The sequence below is a fragment of the Ixodes scapularis genome, unplaced genomic scaffold (genome assembly GCF_016920785.2).
Source record: "Ixodes scapularis isolate PalLabHiFi unplaced genomic scaffold, ASM1692078v2 PGA_scaffold2__306_contigs__length_199485367, whole genome shotgun sequence".
NCBI classification, from domain to species: Eukaryota; Metazoa; Arthropoda; class Arachnida; order Ixodida; family Ixodidae; genus Ixodes; species Ixodes scapularis.
Window position 1 is genome coordinate 147,852,262 of NW_024609857.1, and position 21,114 is coordinate 147,873,375.

At 44.3% G+C, this 21,114-nt stretch overlaps 1 pseudogene; it reads left to right on the forward strand.

The window, feature by feature from the left end:
* Positions 1-5,888: 5,888 nt before the first annotated feature.
* LOC115312314 lies at positions 5,889-6,927 on the forward strand (annotated as a pseudogene).
* Positions 6,928-21,114: the final 14,187 nt, after the last annotated feature.

Here is a 21,114-nt window from a genome sequence, read left to right on the forward strand (position 1 = left end):
GCTGACCAAGCATCAAGGTTAAAAAAAAAGATATCACAGACCAAGCAATTAAAAAAGCTAAATACCACAGCATTACCAAAAATTGGGATTCACACACTCGTGGAATGCAACTCAAAATTTCTCTTCTTTGTCTCTAATTAAGGTGGGCTCGACGGTTCAACAATATCACTGACAGAGTATGGAAACTAAAAACAAATATGACACTGACCGAGTATCAAAGTTTAAAAAAGCATTGCTGACCGAGCATCAAGGTTAAAGAAAAGATATCACAGACCAAGTAATAAAAAAAGATAAATATCACAGCATTAACAAAAATTGGGATTCACACACTCGTGGAATGCAACTCAAAATTTCTCTTCTTAGTCTTCACTTAAGGTGGGCTCGACGGTTCGACCTCCACATGAGTTAATCTGGAGGTCCCAGAGGACCCTAGGCACGACTCCCCGAGAGTAGGCCTTCATGACCTGTAAGATATGAACTTGACTATCGACCACGTTGTGACAAGGAATAGCTTTGGTATGCATTTTGAGTCCTTTAAAAAAAGAATCCCACTCATCAGGTTTGTTCTCGAGCTCCTGGTCAATGTCTCTGACAACCTGCGTCCATTGCTGGTCCGCTCGGGACTTCTTTTTGGGGGGCCTTACTCCCTGCTGAACGGGCTGCCGTGGCAACCTTTGTGACGGCGTAGGGTGTGAAGCTGTACTTGCTTGCAATGGCACATGCAGCACTTCCAATGGCACTTCCTCAACAACATGTGATGGGTCGGAAAGAGCTGCGGAAGTCGTTGAAAGCACCACATCGCCAGGAGTGGATGGGGAGCCGGTTTCGTCAATGATGTTCCACTGCAGAACTAGTGGCGTGTCCTCTTCAGCGGCACTGCCTTGTGTGCAGTCTCCTTGACCATCTAGTGATATGCTGCTTGATGTGCTGCGAATATGAAAGGAAAAGGCACAATCAATTTGTCTGCTTTCTTCTCCCCGTGCTTCCTTTCCTTTATCGTTTTTAACCTGTCACCAGTGATTTCCCTACACACCCCTAAGGGGGTGTACCCCCCCCCCCCCCCCCCCATTGTTTTTCTGAAGGCACCCTCTTAATTCGCAACGACTCCCCTTGTCAATGCCCCACCCCCCTAAAAATTTATACACCCCGCTAATATCAATTCCTGGGGAAACCGCTGCCTGTCACGTCGGTGGACGTCGCTCCAGGGCAGTATTAATGAGGAGTAAATTTAATATGTATGAGCTGCTTTATTTGCTTACTACTGTTTTTGTAGGTTATATACAGCCTACTGTGACTCATATATCCACCTTTGAGAAGGCACAATTGTGGAAGCCTGCTCTTTCAAAAGTACTTTGTAAACCATCTGCGCTTCCCTCACCATTACCCAGAACTCTGGAGGTGGAGTATATGAGGCCTTTAAATAAAACAAAATAGCCGAAATCGTTTCTTACGGTCGCATCTGCAGGGTATCTTTTAGAAATTTCAGCTGCTCGAAGCACATCCAGCGGACCTCCTTTCGTGGTGCAGCCGCTCCACTTCTTTCCAGCTTCGATATGTCGCGGAGTTTTTTGGCGTAGGTGTCTTTGAGGTTACGCCATCTGCTTTCTACGTCCTGGACTGTAATAAGACACTTTTAATAATTTATTTATACTGCCAACAAGAGCTGTGTTTTTCTGGCTCGGACTTTATAATTTCACTACGGTATGATATTGCTCAGTTAATGCTGCACTGAGATACAACTAGTCGCTACACCTCCTTTAACCAGCGGCGAGCAAAGTTCAGCAACAAACAATTAGGCTCCTGTTTTTAACAAGAGTGGTCGGAACTCCGCTTCACATGCAGTTGCTTTAGATCTTTAAGTTGCACGAGCGCATCAAGTTGGTTCGAAACTCGAGAGCGTGCATTTCGAAGTAAGATCTAAGCGGCATAATGCCCGTGAAGGATGTTGAAGAGCAACCACGTATACGTAGTGCGTGTCAAATAAATGATAACTCCGACGAGAAACGCCGGTCGCTGCCAAGCATGAACAGACGAAAAGAAGAATCGGCTTGTCTCTACGTGTTTGTAGAAACTTGCACAACTGCATGAATCGCGTAAAACCTCACCTTTTGATCCCAGCACCGTTGCTATAGCCTTCCAGTGTTCCGACCTCACGAGGCTGTTCCGGTAGTCTGGCGAACTGGCGTCCCATATTTCGCGCCTCTTAAAAACTTCAGCTATTAAAAGCTCGTTGAATGCCACGCGAGCCTTTGAACCACCACCCTTTGAGACAGAGACATAAGGGGTTTCCTCCGAAGGTTGACACAAGAACGCCTGCTGAGCCGCCATGTTGCGAGCCGAACGTATCTTTTCGTTCCGTCCTGTTCCCGGATTTCGCTCACCGAGCTCCTCCGGCCGGAATTCGGAGGCGCCGTGCGAAAATATCTGGCGCAGCAGATGTCTCGAACCGCTCCCGGTTTTCGGAAAAGGGGAGGAGCCTAGCTGCCGTGCGATTTTCGTGTGCGGTTTTCTCACAAAATTCGGCTTTTTTTCGCAAATGTGTTTCCGCCTTTATTGACAAAACATCGGCCGTCTCTTAGCTTTTTCTTCAAACTTTCAACGTGGCGGCACCCGGCGGCTGGGCTGCGTGCGTTGAGAAGGGGGCCGAAAACGGGGCAGTTGAAGACGGCTCGGACGAGTTGGTTTTTTGCTTGCCGGATGACCTCCCGGATAACCTCTCACGCACCACATTTGCGACGTCGTCCCTCACGCCGTTCACCAAGGGCTGCTGCACGCCGATAAATTCCTTACATTTTGAAGAATCCTCTGACCCACTAACACCCTATTTACACGGCCAGCGTAAAGGTATACAGCTGCAACGGGAAAAGATTAGCCCAAGTCACCGATGACCGGCCAACAAAATCGCGACACACGTCTCTATCGTTCCCTAACGCGCCAATATAGAGGAGAATGCAAGGCACGATCCATGTTGCAAAGTGGGCGTGGCCGGCAGAAAGCAGCCCATCCTATAGCCCACATTTCGAAAGCAATCCATAGAGCAATCTTATGACGAAAATAATCCCTGGAGAAGGGGAACAAAGGGACAAAGGACAAACATAAATCTCCAATGTTTGTCCTTTGTCCCTTTGTTCCCCTTCTCCAGGGATTATTTTCGTCATTCTTGTCCAGCTCGCTTGCCCCTTTGCATTTAATTGCATTATAATTATATAATTAAATTGCAAGCTTCACCCTTGTTGGTGTTAGACTGGTGGCAGCTGATAAAACCCGTTTGCTCTACTGACGTCTAACCCCTGGTTAGCTCAGTTGGTAGCGCGCTCCACGTGTAATGGAGAGGTCCCGGGTTCGATACCCGGACCAGGCGGATTTTTTCGGTCGCTCACCAGTCACCTAGCTGTGTTTGGAGATTTATGTTTGTCCTTTGTCCTTTTGTTCCCCTTCTCCAGGGATTATTTTCGTCATTCTTGTCCAGCTCGCTTGCCCCTTTGCATTTAATTGCATTATAATTATAGCAATCTTATCCCTCACTTTTCGGTCGAGCGATGCGGCGACGTGTTTAAACACTTAATACCGTCTTTTTTTCTTTTTTTGTTTGCTTGTGCGTTGTGTGCGGCAGTAGCTCCTTTATCGCTGTTTTCCCCTAAACCGGCAGTAGACCCCTTTCGAAAGACTACCTTCTGCTGGCAGCTGTGGAATTCCTGCACAATGATGGTCTAAAACCACGTTGTTTAGCTTTACTTTACTTATTTTGTAGGAAACAACGATGGGTTGCGCGACCATGCAGGCCCGTAGGTCACCGTTGGGGGGGGGGGGGGGGGGGGGGTGGGGGGGGGGAGGGGGAGGGGGAGGGGGAGAAAAGGATATAAGAAGAGAAGAAATGAAGAAAATGAAAGAGAGAGTGTGACAGTCATAGTGTCGTCATCGTTGTCGTGTATGGATCAGGCGTATCATGGGCTGCAGTGCAATTGTTCGCCTGGGCGGAGGAAAAGCCGGACTGTCCCTGCGTATGGCGACTAGCACTCGGGAGTGAGGTTCTATGTCCATCTTCCTAGGCGGTTAGACCATCCTGGAACGTCAGTAGTGTCGCTATATTATGTCGCATAGCCACGTGCGACTCAAGAATTTGGCTAGCGCTGTTAGCATTCTTTCCGCCTTGGCAGCTGTTGCTGTGGGCCTAATCAGCGCTTCCAAAGTGTCACTAGGGCATCCGAGGGCGGAGTAGGTTTGTCTTAGTTCGTGTCGGTCTTGTTTGTACAGGGGGCACACACATAGAAGATGCTCGTCGTCGGCGGTCACCCTACATTTACCGCATGCGTCATCTCGGTGGTCCTTCCATTTTGCCAGGTAGGCGGGAGTGAAGGCGCTTCTGGTGCGTAACCTGTGAAGGACGGCCGTCTCGTTTCTCGTCAGGCGTCCGGGAACTTTAGCGGGTAGGGGTCCATTCTCGAGCTCCGGATTGCGTGCAGAGATAATTCGCCGCGTCAATAAGCGAGCGTCTGCGAAAGCGGGGACCTCAGAAATGGTGCAGTTTGGCTCGTCGTGGGCCCGGTCCGCGAGGGCGTCAACTGCTTCATTGCCTTCAATCCCGCGGTGAGATGGAAGCCACTGAAAGGCGATCGTCCATCTTCCCTTTTGGAGATTCTGAGCCTTGGCCATTACCTCCCGTGCGAGTGCAGGTGCCCTGTCGGGTTTCTCCAGGAGCCTTAGCGCCGCCCTACGGCGTCAAGGCACACTTTATGCGTTTGGTGCGAACAGAAGGCAAGAACTCAACCACATAAAAGGTGATGTGCGCAGTGACTTTGCACTTTCGCCGCTGTTTGATTTAGTTGTTGGCTTCTGACCGCTCAAAACGCCCGCGCAAAAAAAGAAAAAGTATTAAGTGGGTTCACGTGCGCCATCACGTTGGCGCATCTCTCGTCCGAAGCGTGAGAGATAAGATAGCTTTCGAAATGAAGGCTTTAGGATGGGCTGCTTTCTGCCGGCCACCCCCGCTTTGAAACATGGAGCGTGCGTGACACTCTCGCTATCTGCGCGCTCGGCAACAATAGCGCCGCGTGTCCCGATTTTGCGGCTCCGGCCTTAAGCCTAGTTCACATGCAGCGGTTTTGGCCCTAGAGCGGCGCGATTTCTGCCGTCGCGGCGCCCTGGCCAGCACCAGCAATTCTGCTGCACGAGCGCCGCGACGGCAGAAATCGCGCCGCTTTAGGGCCAAAATCGCTGCATGTGAAACACGCTTAAAGCCATTCGTGCGAATCTTTTAGAGCGCAGCTCTTAGGGGCCCGTTTCCGGCTTGAGCGGCGTCGGCGTCGCCGTCGCCGTTGCCGTCGGCGTAACCGCGAGGTCACGTGACCCCCCCTAAGGTCACGTGACCCCCCAGGTAACGCGACCCCCTGAAGTCACGTGACCCCTCTCAGGTCACGTGACCCCCCTAAAGTCACGTGACCCTCCGAGGTCACGTGACCCCCCCTGAGGTCACGTGACCTCAAGGAGTCACCTATCCCTCAGTACGCTTCTATCCTCCTCCTCAAGAGCTGCGCTCTAACCGGCGTTACAGGGAATTGTAAACGGCTTTCTTTTTATCCGTTGCACCTGTCCCTTTGCAATCGGCCAATAAACCAGCGCTCTTGGATCGCGAGCAAATGCCACGCGTGGTGAATCGCGATCTGATTCGCCGCCGACCACAAAGGTAAACGTGTGAATGGCGTATAATACCTCATCCACACGGCCAGCACAAAAGTACTTTTATCATAGGTCTCTTTGCAGTCGGCTAATCAGCCCGCACTCTCGGGTCGCGAGCATATGACAAGCGCGGACGATCGCGACCTGATTCACCGCCATCCGTAACGATACCGTAGCTTAAGGTTAAAATTAAGACTTAATTAAGGCTTAAAATGCTATCTGTCACCTCGGTGAATACGTTATACTCAAAGAAAGCTTGTCTTTTCGCGCTACACTGCAACGTCAGAAGTATTCACAAAAATGGAAACGTGCTTCTTGCTTTTCTATCCCAACATTCGTTTACTGATGATATAATAGGCATAACCGAGACGTGGCTAAAAGGTGACGAGTATTTTGATATTCCTGGGCATGTTGTGGTTTCGCTACCTAGAAATGCAATTCATAGAGGTGGTGGTGTTGCACTGTATATAAAATCGTCTATATTATCTAACGAGCTCCCTCATCTGACATGTTCAGCTAACGATATAGAAGCTCTCTTTTTGGAAGTTTGTTATGTTGTCGTGGTGGCTGTTGTATATAGGCCGCCAGATTCACCTATGACCTTGTTCCTCACTAAAATGAAAGACATTCTTACATTTATTACACAAAGCAGTAAGAAATCTCATTTGTGGTTACTTCAACATCGATTTGTGTAAAACTGTGCCCACAGATTATCTACCTCTAACACACTCATTTACCTTCACGAATGTAATAACAGAACCAACAAGAGTGACACCCGATTCATCCACGCTCATTGACCACATCTTATCTAATCAAGACGCACATGACGGTGCTGGTGTATATGAGACAAACATTGCCGACCACTTTCCAATATCCATATTTCGACCTATAAACGCTGAAGAAACACCTCACCTTAGTACACCCTATTTAAGGCATCGCATTAATTACGAGCTTTTGCATAGAAAATTATCGGCATTTGACTTTAATTTACTATTCAATTTCGATATCAACACCGAATTTGGAAATCTTATCACAGTATTAAAAATTGCAATCGCTGATTCGTCGAGTGAATTAAGAAAACCACATTATTCAGAACCAAACTGCCCCTGGATGACTCGTCAAATTTTATGCACACTTCAAGAGAATAACATGTGTCACCAGAAACTGAAACGGCATATACATAATTCTTACTACTTGGCACAATACCAAAATGCATCGCAACCTATCTCTATCACTGATAAGAACGCGTAAAAAGGAATATTACTCTAATCTTATATCCGAAAGTCATGGGGACTCCAAAAAAACGTGGAATGTGATTAACTCTGTTATTAAGCTAAGATCGCAAAAGCAAACAACTCCTGTTATAGTCACGGATGAGACTGCAGACGCATTCAACTCTGTCTTCACTAATATTGGAGACCAGCTAGCTAACAACATTGACAGCGGCAGTGCACATTCCGTTTCTCTACCTGACTTTCTTCCAAACACTTTTATTTTTGAAGTAATTACGACTATAGAAATTATAAATCTAGTTAATTCAATGCCTAATAAAAATATGCAGGTTCTGATGGCATCTCAGTTAAGGTGTTAAAATGCAATATTGATGTACTTAGCTCTTCATTGGAACATATCTTTAACCATTCTATAACCGAAGGTGTATATCCAGATTCACTAAAAATCGCTAAAGTCTGCCCAATCCATAAATGTGGGAATGTTAATGAACCTGTAAATTATAGGCCTATATCTGTTTTAAGCACAATTAACACACTCTTCGAAAGATTGATTGTACGACGAATTAACTCATTTTTAGAAAAATACAATATTATCACCCGCATCAACATGGATTCCGTCCGAACAAGTCAACTACTAGTGCTGTTATCTCTCTCTCTCAGAAGATTAACGAGTCCTGAAATGACCACAACATTAGCATCGGTGCATTCTTAGATATTAAAAAGGCATTTGATACCGAAGACCATAAAATTCTTCTTAATAAATTACAACGATATGGTTTCAGAGGTTACTCTTTAAATTTTCTTACAAGTTATTTTTCATCTCGTTCGCAATTTGTTTTTTTGTTAGATCATAAATCCTCGATAAGACGAATAAACACCGGAATTCCCCAGGAATCTGTACTGGGACCGATACTTTTTTCATTGTACGTTAACGACTTACCTAACATGGCCTTAAACTGACATAATAATGTACGCTGATGATACCGTCTTAATTTACACGGACCATTCATTGCGTAACTTACAAAACACTATCAATCAAGAAATAACAGTTCTCCAGGAGTGGTTTAATTCTAACAAATTGACTTTATATATAAATAAAACTAAGTATATAGCTTTTTTTTCAAATAAAAAAGATTTTAATACTGACAGTTTCCAAATTTGCATCGGTAATTCAATCCTGGAAGCAGTTAGTTCATTTAAATATCTGGGAGTAACATTAGATTCTCATCTTCATTGGCAACAGCACATTATAAACACATGTAAAAAGTTAACGTACGCTTGTTATGCCTTACTGAAGGCGCGAGAATGCTTTGACACTCCCACGATAAAACAGATATTTTGCTATATTTCGTAGTCATTTAACACATTGTATTGAGGCCTGAGGCGTAACTTATGACACTTACCTTTTTCCATTGATCAAATTACAGAAGAGAGCCCTCAGAATCTTGACATACTCCCACTATTCCCAACCGTCACGTATCACATTTCATCGACTTCACATTTTCACATTTCTGGAAATTAAACAATATAAGATTGCTTGCTCAATAAATAATATGTTAAAATCAAACAATCCATTGCCAGCGAGCATCTTAATTAAGGATACTCGATTAACAAGGGCGAACACATCTGGTCACTTTAACATACCACGGTCTTGTGACGTATACGGCGAGCGACTGATGCAATCATGCGGAACTAAAATCTGGAACACTTTACCATCTACAGTCACCAATTCATGCAACTTTAACAGCGCTTTAAAGTACTATATTTTTCTTAATAGAACATGTCTCCGCCATCCTGAAACTCAATCGCATATTCTCTTATTGAACTCATAATAATTTATTTCAGTTTGAATACACTCGTGCTTCTTATGCGTGTCGTTATTGTACAATGTATAAATTACCTGCTGTAGTTAAAGAAGTCACTTTCTACGTTTATTTTCTATTGTCCTCCTTTCTTTTTTTTTCTTCTTTTCTTTTCCTTTTATTGTATTTCCAGTAATATATCTTAAGAGTGCTGCCTTCCTAATACGTTATTGTTAAAATGGGCCCAAACTAGCCAAAAGGCTATGGGCCCAGATGGTTCTCAATAATTTGTATGCTGCAACTCATGACAATAAACTCGATTGATTGATTGATTGATTGAAGGTTCCTTTATGGTCGTTTGAACGGGGTATTATTACTGCTGAAAAAAGAAAGGCGTTTACAATTCTCTGTGATGACGAATTAGAGCGCAGCTCTTGAGGAGGAGGAGGGGAGGGTTACGTCACATTCATTCCCGTGACGTCACAAATTCACGTGACGTCCCACGTGACGTCACGTGTGACGTCACGATGGTAAAAATTTTCCGATAAATTTTGCGGAAATTTTTTCACTAAATGTAGCGGGAAAATTTTCCTGCCAAATTTAGCGGAAAAATTTCCCCACTAAATTTAGCGGAAAACTTTTCCCGGGTTGAGTGGCATCACGTGTGACGTCACGAGGGTAAAAGTTTTCCGCTAAATTTAGCGGGAAAATTTACCCCCTAAATATAGCAGAAGATTTTCCCTCCAGATTTAGCGGGTAAATTTTACCCTCGTGCTGTCACACGTGACGTCACGTGTGACGTCATAATGGGAAACGTCCCATAATGCAACGCGCGGTTACGCCGACGGCGACGCCGCTCAACCCGGAAACGGGCGCCGGCGCGACCCAAACCAACGCATTTTTGTGCGCGCGTAGGCCGTGCGGCTACCGGAAATTGCGTATTTCGTGACGTCGCGCTGATTCCTTGCGCCTCCAGGGCGCGCGTAAGAAAGTTGGATGGTTTTAACTTTTTTCTGAAGGCGTAAGAAAACGCGCTGTGACGTAGCAGGGCGCTCCTGCTCCTGGCCAATCGGTGGAGGGCACAAGTTCCGGCTCCGCGTTTCTTCGACGTCTGGCGCAGACTCGCTTTCCGCTCGCTTGAAGCCGCACCCTCTTAACCCACGCGCATGGTTGTGACCCGGAAAGTGCACGAGAAACAGTTAAAACGCAACAAAATACGCAATTTCCGGCGAGCGCACGGTCTTCGCGCGCACAAAAATGCGTTGGTTTGGATCGTGCTTTAGAACTGCGCTCTAAAAAGGTACTGAAAAGTAACGCGCCGTCTGCACTCGAAAAAAACGGGCTCGCGAAATACTCTCGCGGTTGATCGGGTGGCACGTGCTTGTTCCCATGAACGATGAGAGGGAAAGAGAGAAAGTTAAACGAAACTTCCTGTTTCAAGTCATTCAAGAAGGCAAGGAGTGTATAATTTCGCTAATTACGTCATAGATTCGGGTGTGCGTTTCAAACCAAGCTTTCTGAGACTCTTTTTTTTTTTTCTCTGGCAGATGCGCAGTTTTTAAGTTTTATATTTTTAGGCCGATCCCTAGGAATCATTTTCAGTCATTTGCAATGATAAAAAGAATGTAGATGTTAGGATTGTCAGTGGCTTTGTTAAGTTGAAGAGGCAGGTCAGTCGCTGCATAATGTTTTCCGGAAGTCTTTAATGTTGAAGACAATCATAATTGCATACTTTTTTATGATCCTCACTATTTTATAAAGAACGAAAGTAGTCTATGTAGATAGATGATTTTTGTGCTCTTAGTATAGATCGCTTTAAAAAACCTGAAATTTCAAAAAAAAAAAAAGAATTGTTTAATGTGGCATTTACGATTTTTTTTTACTTCATAACAGTTACAACGTAGACAGACGTAATAAATATTAATAATTTTATTTTATTGGAATAAAAAACATAAAAAGCTATCGTGCTACAATTAACTCTGCATTAAAACACCATGGTAGAGGCGCAACTAAAAGGTAACTGTAGTCAGTGACAGGTTAACAAACTTTTCTGGCTGGGGAGGAGGAAGCAGACTGAATGCTGAAGAGAGGAGGTGGTTTCCTCTTCTCCTCTCCAGCATTCTGTCTGCTTCCTCCTCCCCTACCCTCCAATACCTCAAAAACTTTAGCCTGTAACTATGTTCCTTATTTGCTGGTGAAAAAAATTTTAAAAAAATTAGCTTAAAACAATAATTTTATTTGGATCAGAGCAATTTTTCCTCCCATTGTTTGTTTCAGAATCATGTTTGAAAATGTGACTTGACTTTTTTTACAAAGAGTCTAAGACCCACTTTATCATAATTATTTTGAGCAGTGGAATCAAGCAAAGAATAATCAACAATTTTCCTAATTTATTTGTGCCCACACTACGCGAGAATGTAAACACTATTGAAACGAGTAGTCAGACCATGGAGATCGCAGAGAAGGAAAGCAACATGAAGGCAACCCCTTGATAACCAAGCTGCGTTTCTTGCGAATAATGATCTGGCAAAACGGACGTCAGTGCTCGGAGATAGGGCCGATCAAGGCAGTAGGTTCTTTTCATGGTAACAATGCCCGCTATTGCATGGAGCAGCGACTTCATTTCGGAGGCAGCAACTTTTAGATGCCTCCATAACTCAAGTCCCCATCCTCAATTTGAAGCCTGTATAGCTCCCATGCACTGAGCTCCGCTTTCCCTATATTTGCTATCGTTTCCCTGTCGTATAAAGAAATCGAAATGGCAGCGAACAAAACGAACGAGAGCTTCTCAAACTGAAAACAAAGACAAAACAAAACCAGAGGCAATTCGCTCCTTTTTTTTTTATGTACGCAGAGGGATTTTGGGCGCCAGGCCAAATACTGGAATCTCCTCAACTATTTGAGGGGGGAAAAAGAAGATAAACAAAAATAATACAATTGTCTCGTCATCGCATTGCTAGAGGTCATTTCTGCGTTGTAAGCACTCTCTGTTAATGTCCACGTCGTTCCCTTATTTTCATATTGTAGTGCAGTAAGTGCACAGGCGTGACGCACAAGTGCGTACGTGGGGACGTTAGATGACGAAACCACCACTGAATTCGGAGCAGTCATTCGCGGCACCGTATAACAAACACTCAAGAGAAAATGTAACGCAAGAGAAACGCCAATAAAAGGTTCACCGAGAGAAGGTCATCGGGCCGACATCAAAGAAAGCACTGGCACTAATAAAAACAAAATACATTCCAAATAAACTGGAACATACCGGAACAGACTCTCCACCGTATCCCCAAAGGAGAGTCGAAAAGCCCTCAACGATTTTTTTTTTCGTGTTTTTTTTTCTATCTTTGATGAAGTCTGGGCTAGCGATGTCATCCGTTTAATAAGAGCTCCAATTCCCGTGGGTTGTCTTTAGGTAGAAACGATGCCACATCACCGTGAAAAAGCGCGACAAACTCAAAGCAGAGAAACCGAGACTGGCTTTATATATAAGGGCTTTCAACTACAACATCCGACTGGGACTAAAAAGCTCGCGCAGACACTCACAGTTATTTCGCTTCTGGAGGAAAAGAACGCTGGGTCATTTTTGCGCATCAGTCAGACGAGTATGTCACCGGCCTCCAGACCGAAGGTATAGGTGTAAAGACTTTCCAGCGCATGGCACGTTCAAACCGCCCTTGCTGGCCTTTTTTTTTTTTTCTTTTTTCGTCTTATTGATTTGGTAAGTTACTGAAGTGGGTGTTGAGAAGCCTTCAGAAGCTCTGCGTTGGAGATAATGACGATGTGCCGTCTAGAAACGAAATAAGCGGTCTTTTTACTGTACAGATGAAGCAAAGCGAATGGAAGGAAACAATACGGCGCCCTTGTACAGCTTCTTTGGCGTCTATAGAATTTTCAATTCGGCTCATGCACTAGAACACTATCGAAACAAGGTCACTAAGCTAATTAGTTAATTAATTTGGTGAATTACTTGTCATAAGAGACGTCGGAATCAGCTCGGAACGCCTTCGGCGCGCGCTAAATTGGAGCCACGATGGCTGACCTTCGTGCGTCTCTCCGAGTCGCTGATTGCGATCCACTTAATACGACGAACCATCAATAAGTTTCTATAGTTGTCAAAAACCAACGTGTGCTTATAAATGCGATAATAATGTTTACTATAGTATTGAGCTGACATTACAAAAGTGGAAAGTAGGGGCTGGTACAGATCATGACTCAATGCATAACTTACCTGCTTTGATCGAGGCGAGTAACGGCTAAGAAGGAAAACGTCCACGGCACAAAGAGAAAGCTACTCGCAACTCGAAGCGCGCATTTTCTGAGGATCAGCCACCACACTTTTGTGTTTTTTGTCGCAACTCGCCGTGAGATTTTGTCGACCGGTGCCGAAGCATAGCTCCCGAGTCCCGGCCAACACGGAATAGCTTCCCATTGGCTATGTTGGATGGGGACGCGGACAGGCAAGTGAGGTTTACCCCTGAACTGGCAATTCTAGCCTCTTTTCTGTGGAACTCGTGGCGCTAGGATAGCCAGAAAAGCTTATAAAATTGTCACCTCGAGATGGCACACCTGATCTTAAACTGGTAACATGTTCATTTTCATGTTGCGTAGAATCTTGACATCACTCACCTTGTTTGAAGCTTTTTTTTTATTATTTTGTTGTCCATTATGACGTGATGAGAAGGGAGGAGACCTGGAGATCCGTGAACCTCAGTTGATGGAGCGAGTCTCTACCGGGTACATTAGACAAGTAAATGAAGATAAGAAGGACGAAGAACTGAGACGAAAGTGGGAATGATGTTCCGAATATCATGCAAACGTTTGTGTATTTTAGATTTTCGAGCTTCTGAGAAAACTCTACCAAGCAGCGATTCCCAAACCTTTGCGGAGCGCAAGTTCGTCTGCTTCTTTTGCAGGGGTTGTGGTGACGTCACAAAGACGCAGAGCTCTGATTGGCTCTGATTGAAGGATAGTGGGTAGACCTCAAGGCACATTGCTTTGAGGTCAACCCATTACAAGGGATACCATAGATTCGCGTTCTATATCCAAGTGGTGGAATAAGCAACTATCAGTATTTTTGTTTTGTTTTATAACATCGAAGAAGGCGGGCCTAATGTGTCAGCGTCATCCCGCCATGTTTCAAACTCGTGAATAACGTGAACTGTCACGGACACGTTGATCGTGTCAGGGACAAGAGAAGAACGACAGAACGTCACTTCCGAATGTGCGGCCTCCTGCACGCGCTTGTTGCTATCCCCCGTGCCCTGGCTGCGCGCACGCGGTCAAGGTTCACGATACTCCGAAATGTTTCTGAAGGTAGGAAGATTGCGCTGGACGCGGGACAAGTGAAAGATCTCCCCGGGGTTCTCGTCGTGGCAGCGACTACAGAAACCCAGCCCGCCAACAGGCATACAAACATACCTGACCGACCCAGTCGCGGACAGGAACCCCCGTGGCGTCCGAAGCCTAGCAAACATTTTAGGGTATGAGAATACGCCTAATCTCCCGAACGGATGCGCAATTAGTGTCGACCTAATTCTTTCCGCGTTACGAGAGCGATCCTGGCTACGCAGGCAACCCTATGACGGAGGCTCATTCCGACGACCACCCGTAATTCTGCGCCCGTCAGGAGGCCGTTCGGTGAGGGACTAATTAATTCCTTTCCTCGAAACGTACGCTTAGCGTTATTTCTCTCTGTCCCGTAATCCTGTTTACTACCTAGGGTTCCGTGTCTCTTCGGGGGTTATTTTCCCCAGAAATTCGGTGTTTTTCGGTGTCTATTTTCGCGGTCGCACAAAGAATGTACGACTATCGAGGATCATGCTGAGGAAAACAGAACACGGGTATGAGATTCCCCAACCTCGAAGGAACTTGTGTGAGACCCTAATACACGAAAAAGGTCTCGGTAAAAGAAAAAAAAAAAGTAAAAGGTATAAGGGCTGTGGCCCACGAAGAAAGAAGCAGCCTCCTAGAAAGCTTAGGGGGGGGGGGGGGGGGGGGTATTTCGGGTTAACGAAAAATAAAGCTCTAGATAAAGATTGTTTCCCGAGAAGCGTACGTTTTTCTTTTGCAAGGGAAGCCAAAGCTTTAGGTTTTTCGGTGTTTCACAATTTTGATCATGTCGGCTCGAAGGCTATTTTTTAGGGGTGTGCGAATATTGAAATTTTCGAATACGAATCAAATACGAAAAAGGCAAAAAACTGACTTCGAATATCGAATCGAATATCGAATATGTGTCTAGTAATAAAAATTGGAAAACAAGGGGTAACAGCAGGTTTTATTGCCTTTTTAAAATAAATCTATGCAACTGCATTTTACTTGGCTGCAGCAGGCTAAAGAAGTTCTAGTAGTGCACTCATCACAAATTATCATTTAGGAGAATTAACTGCTCAACGCGCTTCGACAGTGAGCGCTCCCTATGCGCCGTGACAACATTTCGACCCGTAGAGAGGACCCCTCCACTCGGGACTGATGTAGCGGGGATGGCCAAGTACTTCTGAGCGAGTTTGCTTAAATGCGGGTACTTGAAGCGGCCAATGCACTGCCACCGCTCGCAAGGATTCTTGACCTTGTCCACAAGAGGCTTTTCGGCGTATTCTGTAACCCCCCTCTCTAGGGTAGCTGCCAACTGAGTCTTCTCCCTGTCATCACTAGATGCTCAAAAGTTTTCCATACACTAGATGCCACCAGTGGACACGAAGACGACGCTGGCATGGCAGTATCCCCACTCGGTTCCACGTCAGTTGTCTGGAGCTCTCTTGTCACAATATCTTGCAGCCAGTTCATATGGCCAGACGCCTGATGAACTGTGACTGTAAAACGAGGGTCAAGAAACGTGGTCAGGCTGGCCACTTCATCGAAGTCACACTCCGCAAAGTGAGTCTTAATACATTATTTTAGATTGTCAGCAAAGCCGAGTTATTTTTGCAACCGTCAAGACAATGCAGCATTCCGAAAATAACTGGAATTTGACATGACATTGAGGGGTACTTTTCAGCACTTGTGATCACAGTTGCATCAAACCAGGGCTTCAATGCCTCCACATACTCTATTGCATCTCTCCACTCGGCGGAGTTAAAGCCATCTATGGAAGTGTCCGAAGTGGCAAACTCAAAAGTGATGGCTTCTTTGAGTTCCAGGAGCCTTGAGAGCATTAGGTGCTGACTATTCCATTTTGTATCAACATCCTAAACGACATGGAGCACGTTTTTGTTCAGCTGCATGTGCAGATCGTCCAGTCGTTTCTGCGCACTAAGGCTATGCTAGTAATGTCCTACAATCGATCTCGCCTTCTTGCAGTTTGTTGATAGCCGGGGTGCACGTCCTCGCATCGCTGATCGCCAACTGCACTGTGTGCGTGAAACAGGCTCGCTCGAACCATGGCAGCCGCCTGGCCGCCGCTCGGATATTGCGGCCGTTGTCCGTCACGATATACTTCACGCAGTCGCTCGGTATCTCCCAGTCGGTGCATTTAGTTGCTCCAATGAAGCAGCAATGTTCACTGTCGTGCGACCCTCCGGCATATGTCGCGTGTTCAAAGTGTACCTTTTCATTGCGAATTTCACGGTGAGAAAATGACACGTAAGGCTTAAAATGCCATCGCTGGCACGCGAGGTCCACATATCGCTCGTAAAAGATAGTGTTTGTTCCGTCCGCAAGTGCCTTTCGCAGCTCGGTCCGTACCTTTGGTCTTGTGTCGTCGTACAGGCGCGGGACGAGCACGCGCGACAATTTTGTTCGAGAGGGCAGACAGGAGCGGCTTCTTTCATGAGTTTCTTTAACCCCGGTCTTTAACAAAGCTGTAAGGCTGAAGCTCTAAGGGAACCCTCTCTGCGACTTTCTGATGAAGTGCGTTCTCTTTCTTCTGTGGCAAGGGCTGCTTTCTCTGTTGAAGTATATCATCCTGTGTCGGTTGACTCTTCGACGCGTGTTCGCATCATCTCTTTTGTACTCTTCCTTCAACAAAGGGTGCTGTTTCATGTGATTTTGAAGAGTTGTGGTTGTTCCCGTCGGGCGTTTGAAGAACACCTTCACACGACTTGCAGTGAGCTGTCGACAACGAGAGTGTTGTGTAGTGCCGCCAAAGGAGACTTTTTCCGGCCTTCTTTTCCTGCTTGCTCGGTGGCTCATCATCCGCAGTTGATGCCATTTTCAGAAGCAGGCTCGAGTGAGGATGGAATCAGACCCTTCGGTATTAGCACCGAGAGAGTTGCGCGGGAGTGGCAGGAGTTATTGTCGATGGCTATGCAATGCTCTCTTCGCTCCTAGCTTTTTCTGTTCTTAATTTGCAAACATTTATATTAGATAACACTCTCGAGATTTATTTTATATTTATATTTAACTCTAGAGGTCTTTTTTTACTGTATCAATTTATAGAACTCGCAATTACATCACATATTGCTATAAAAGTGCCACACAACAAAGGGCTTGGTGAAAAAGTAACCGAAACTTATCCTGTCTTGCCGCCATAGGACAGATAGAAACGGTGCAGACCGATAACGCACGCATCATACGCATTTCTCAGTGAATAAGCATATTCACAGAGAATGCATGGCAGGCAGATTATTCGTTACTTGCTCAAATATTCTCAGTTTGTGCGAATATTCGCCGTTTTTGCCGAATATTCGGCCGTGGCCGAATATTCGGCAACGTCCGAATATGCAATTTTCGAATCGAATACGTTTCCAATAAGGAAAATATTCGATTCGTTTTTTTCGGTGTTTATCTGTTCATACAGAAAATGCAAAAATTCTATAATTAGCCCCTTGTCCAATTCTCAAAAAAGGCTTTCGTGGCTCTTAATTCGCGCAATCTTCCTATACTGCCAATTCTTTTTTTTTTTTGCATTTATTTTAGTTTTTGTGCAAGTAGAAGGGCGAGGTACACTAAAAAAAATGAGTAATGGGAGGACATTTTTGGCTACTCAATACCCCCAGAAATGCATGCATTCTGGCCTGTCATACACTCGGGCCAGCAGTAATTTGTCTTTGCTTCGCACTGTCAACAGACAGGGAATAGGAAGAGTGATGTTGATATCCAGGGATAAGGCGATTTCGGTGCCGAGCAGACGTCCACTCCTTTAATAAATAAAAGTTAAGCATGGTCTTCTGACTGTAGCGTGGGTCAGCATGCACAGAAAGGTTGTTTTAGTATCCCAATATCAGATAGTAAAGAGATCAAACAAGACACAATAGAAAAATCGAGTGCGCCCATGGCGCACTATAACAAATAAAAATTAATATTATCATGTTTGAAATTTTGATGAATTGGACTAAAACATATCTGTGTTGCCATACATATTAAAAGTATAAACAAGTTGCAAAAAGAAAACATTCCTCTCTAATATGATATTACGTACGAATAGCTATTGAAAGTTACCGTCGCTGGTATGTGCAATTCCTTATGAGACTCCTTGTGGGGTTTTGGTTTTTAGTCTGTTTCTTTAGCATTATGCACCTAGCTCTTGAGTGCTATGCATGGCTTCAAGTATTTTATTTACGAGGCTGCTGTAACTGGTGTTTTATTTTCATTCTGTTTTTTTATATATATACAGTGCAGTCCACTTATAACGATATTGAGAAAACCGCAAAATCCAATCGTTATAGCCGATTATCGTTATATCTGGATCAAATCAAATCTAAAAAAATAGCGATCAAATCTAAAAAATTTGATCGCTATAAGCGATATATCGTTATATCTGGTATCGTTATAAGTGGATTACACTGTATATCATCCCTTTATGTGCGGTTCAGTTGCACCTTTAAAAAAAAGTTATCACTTTTACAAACTATTTTTAAGATTGACTTTATATGTGATATATGAGTTAGGTAGGATTAAAAAATAAGTTTTGCGTCTTTTAGGATTTGCCATGTCGGTTAATTTCCAAATGTTCGACCTTTAGATTGACATTATTTTTTTTTATAAATTTGATCTACGTATCTGATATCTGCGGCTCTGACATTAATTTCAAAATAATCTAAGCAGATATATGGAAAGCAAGATTACATCCACAAGGCGTAAGATCGATATCTTACCCAAACGAACGCGAGAGCCCCGATCAAAACTTCAACCCTTGGACCACAATTGTCGTTTCGCCAGAAGCTGGTTCGCATAATTGCCTCAGGCTCCGAAGCACAGAACCCGGGCCCGAAGAGAAATAAATAAAAAACAAAAAATAACAATGAAAAAAAAAAAAAAAGACAAAAAGAAATAGGGAGAGTGCGAGAGAGTAGTTGACGAACGGAAACGGAGAAAGCGCCAATGAAAACGACGAGTAGATCCAAAACAAAAATGTCCAAAAGCCATATTCTATTGTCTGAGAAATATACGAGGCTATGCCCCGCCCGACTTTTCAATTATACGTCTATTCAGCGACGTTGGCGTCGTCCCGGCAAAAGCGGGGCGACCGCGCCGACGGGTTTGTGATTTATCGCGAGAGCCAACATGCGCCCGCGCTGATCTTGGAACTCGGGCCCTGCCGCCGCCGTCGCCAGCTACGTCCAAGAGCGTCCATAGGAAGAGCGGATACGCTCTTCAGCGCGCGCAACCGCTGCTTCTTTTCCTTCCTTTCACGAACCTCCTGCGCTTTCTTTCTTTTTAGCTGGGTTCTGGATCGAGTGAATGGGACGTACTCAGCCAATGGCAGCCGAAGAACTGAAACGTGTCATTTGGAATCGCCGGGATTGAAATCCTCGCTGGATCTCAGGGAAGAGCCCTTTGTCTACCCGTCTCCCTATTTCTTTTTTCTTCTTTCTCTTCCCTTTCCTTCCCCGTTTCCTTTGGTCCCGGCAGTCGGCACCCAAACACACGCGAGACTTCAAGATCCTCCTCTCCACACGTGACTTCCCGTTTGGCTCACGGGGCAAAAGGTCAACATTCTTGTTGTCTCTTTGCGACTGAATTCTTCCGCCCTCGTTTGATAGATTTATTTTTTATTCCTCAGTGTGACAGCACATTTACGACCAGCTGTTTGCCGGCAACAATGTGCGGTGAAATATCTGAAGCGACGAAAAAATAGTTGTAACGTTTTTTTCGTGTGCGGTGATGCATTGAAGAATAGTGTGGCACAATCGATAAAAACACGAAGATATATTTTTTTTTATCCTTAAGATTGCACGATAGAGGTTTTCACGTGCACCGAGGCTTTTCTGGCTTTATTCAAGAAAATTATACCTAGATGATGCTCTTTTTTTATTTATTTTTTAATTTTATCGACCGTATTTTAGCTGCTTAATTTGCAATTTTATTCGGAGGTATTTGCGTATGGGTAAAACCCAAGCACACTGTTATAAAACGTAATTTGGTCGTTGTGATTTGAATAAAAAAGGTGCTCCTTGTCCTCTCCATGAACAAGAGTATGTTCCCGCTTTTGCTAAATAACGAGTTACGTTTTAATATATACAAATTGTGTTCCCCGCTCAACCTTGTTATTAAGAAATGATCAAATAAATTATTCTGGTATGATGCCTGTTCCTGAAATTTGTGTAGATGATTTGAAGCAACCTTCAATTGTGTACACGTGTCATTGCACTTGGCATTTTCAAATTTCGAGCAAAGGAGTATGTGAAAAAAATGTTGCACATGCGACGGCGTAGCCGTTAATGAGCATAAAACCATGATAGTTCCCATTAAAAAAAAAACAGTACCTGACAGATGAAACAGAATATGTTTTTGCTGTAAAACAAACTTCCACAATTACGTTGTCATGACACAAGGCCTTGCAAGCTGTCAACTGTTCGCCAGTTCATTGCGTATGCAAACCAATGCAGTAACTATTTTATGTTCAAGAACGCATTCATAATGACTGGCAGATCATAGTTTTTCTTTGCCAAAGTTTGTGCGAACACCCCCATGTGTCGTACTAGACCTAAACCTTCAATTTTCAAATAAAAGAATTGGAGACAAAGTACTCAAAATACTGCTAGTACAAATACTAGAAGTGGACGGGTGTTCTACCTAAACATTCATCGTTAGTTTTCACAGGTTTTCCAATCTCAACATGTTTTAACGCGCATTTTTTTTACATCGGTATATTTTGTGCAAATCTGCGCCTTCATAAACCAGAATTTTTCATTGTGTTAATTGATTTTAATACACATGTTTTTGTGCTTTCTATACAGGACTCTTAACCTAGGTTAACCTCTCTGCTCTTCCTTATTTGACCCCTATAAAGGCTTCTAATCTGTTAAGAAGTACAATAAAAATATTAATGGATTGATTGATTGATTTATTGATTAAAATATTGGGAGTATGTCATTTCAAGAAAAAAGTTTAAAGCAAAACGTCCGGGTTTGTTCACCACTCTATGCACTAGCTAAACACTTCAAACGGATATGCATAATTCGAATGTCATAAAGATTTACTTTAAATGAAATGAGCAGGGCTTCGACCAAACATGTACCACTCTC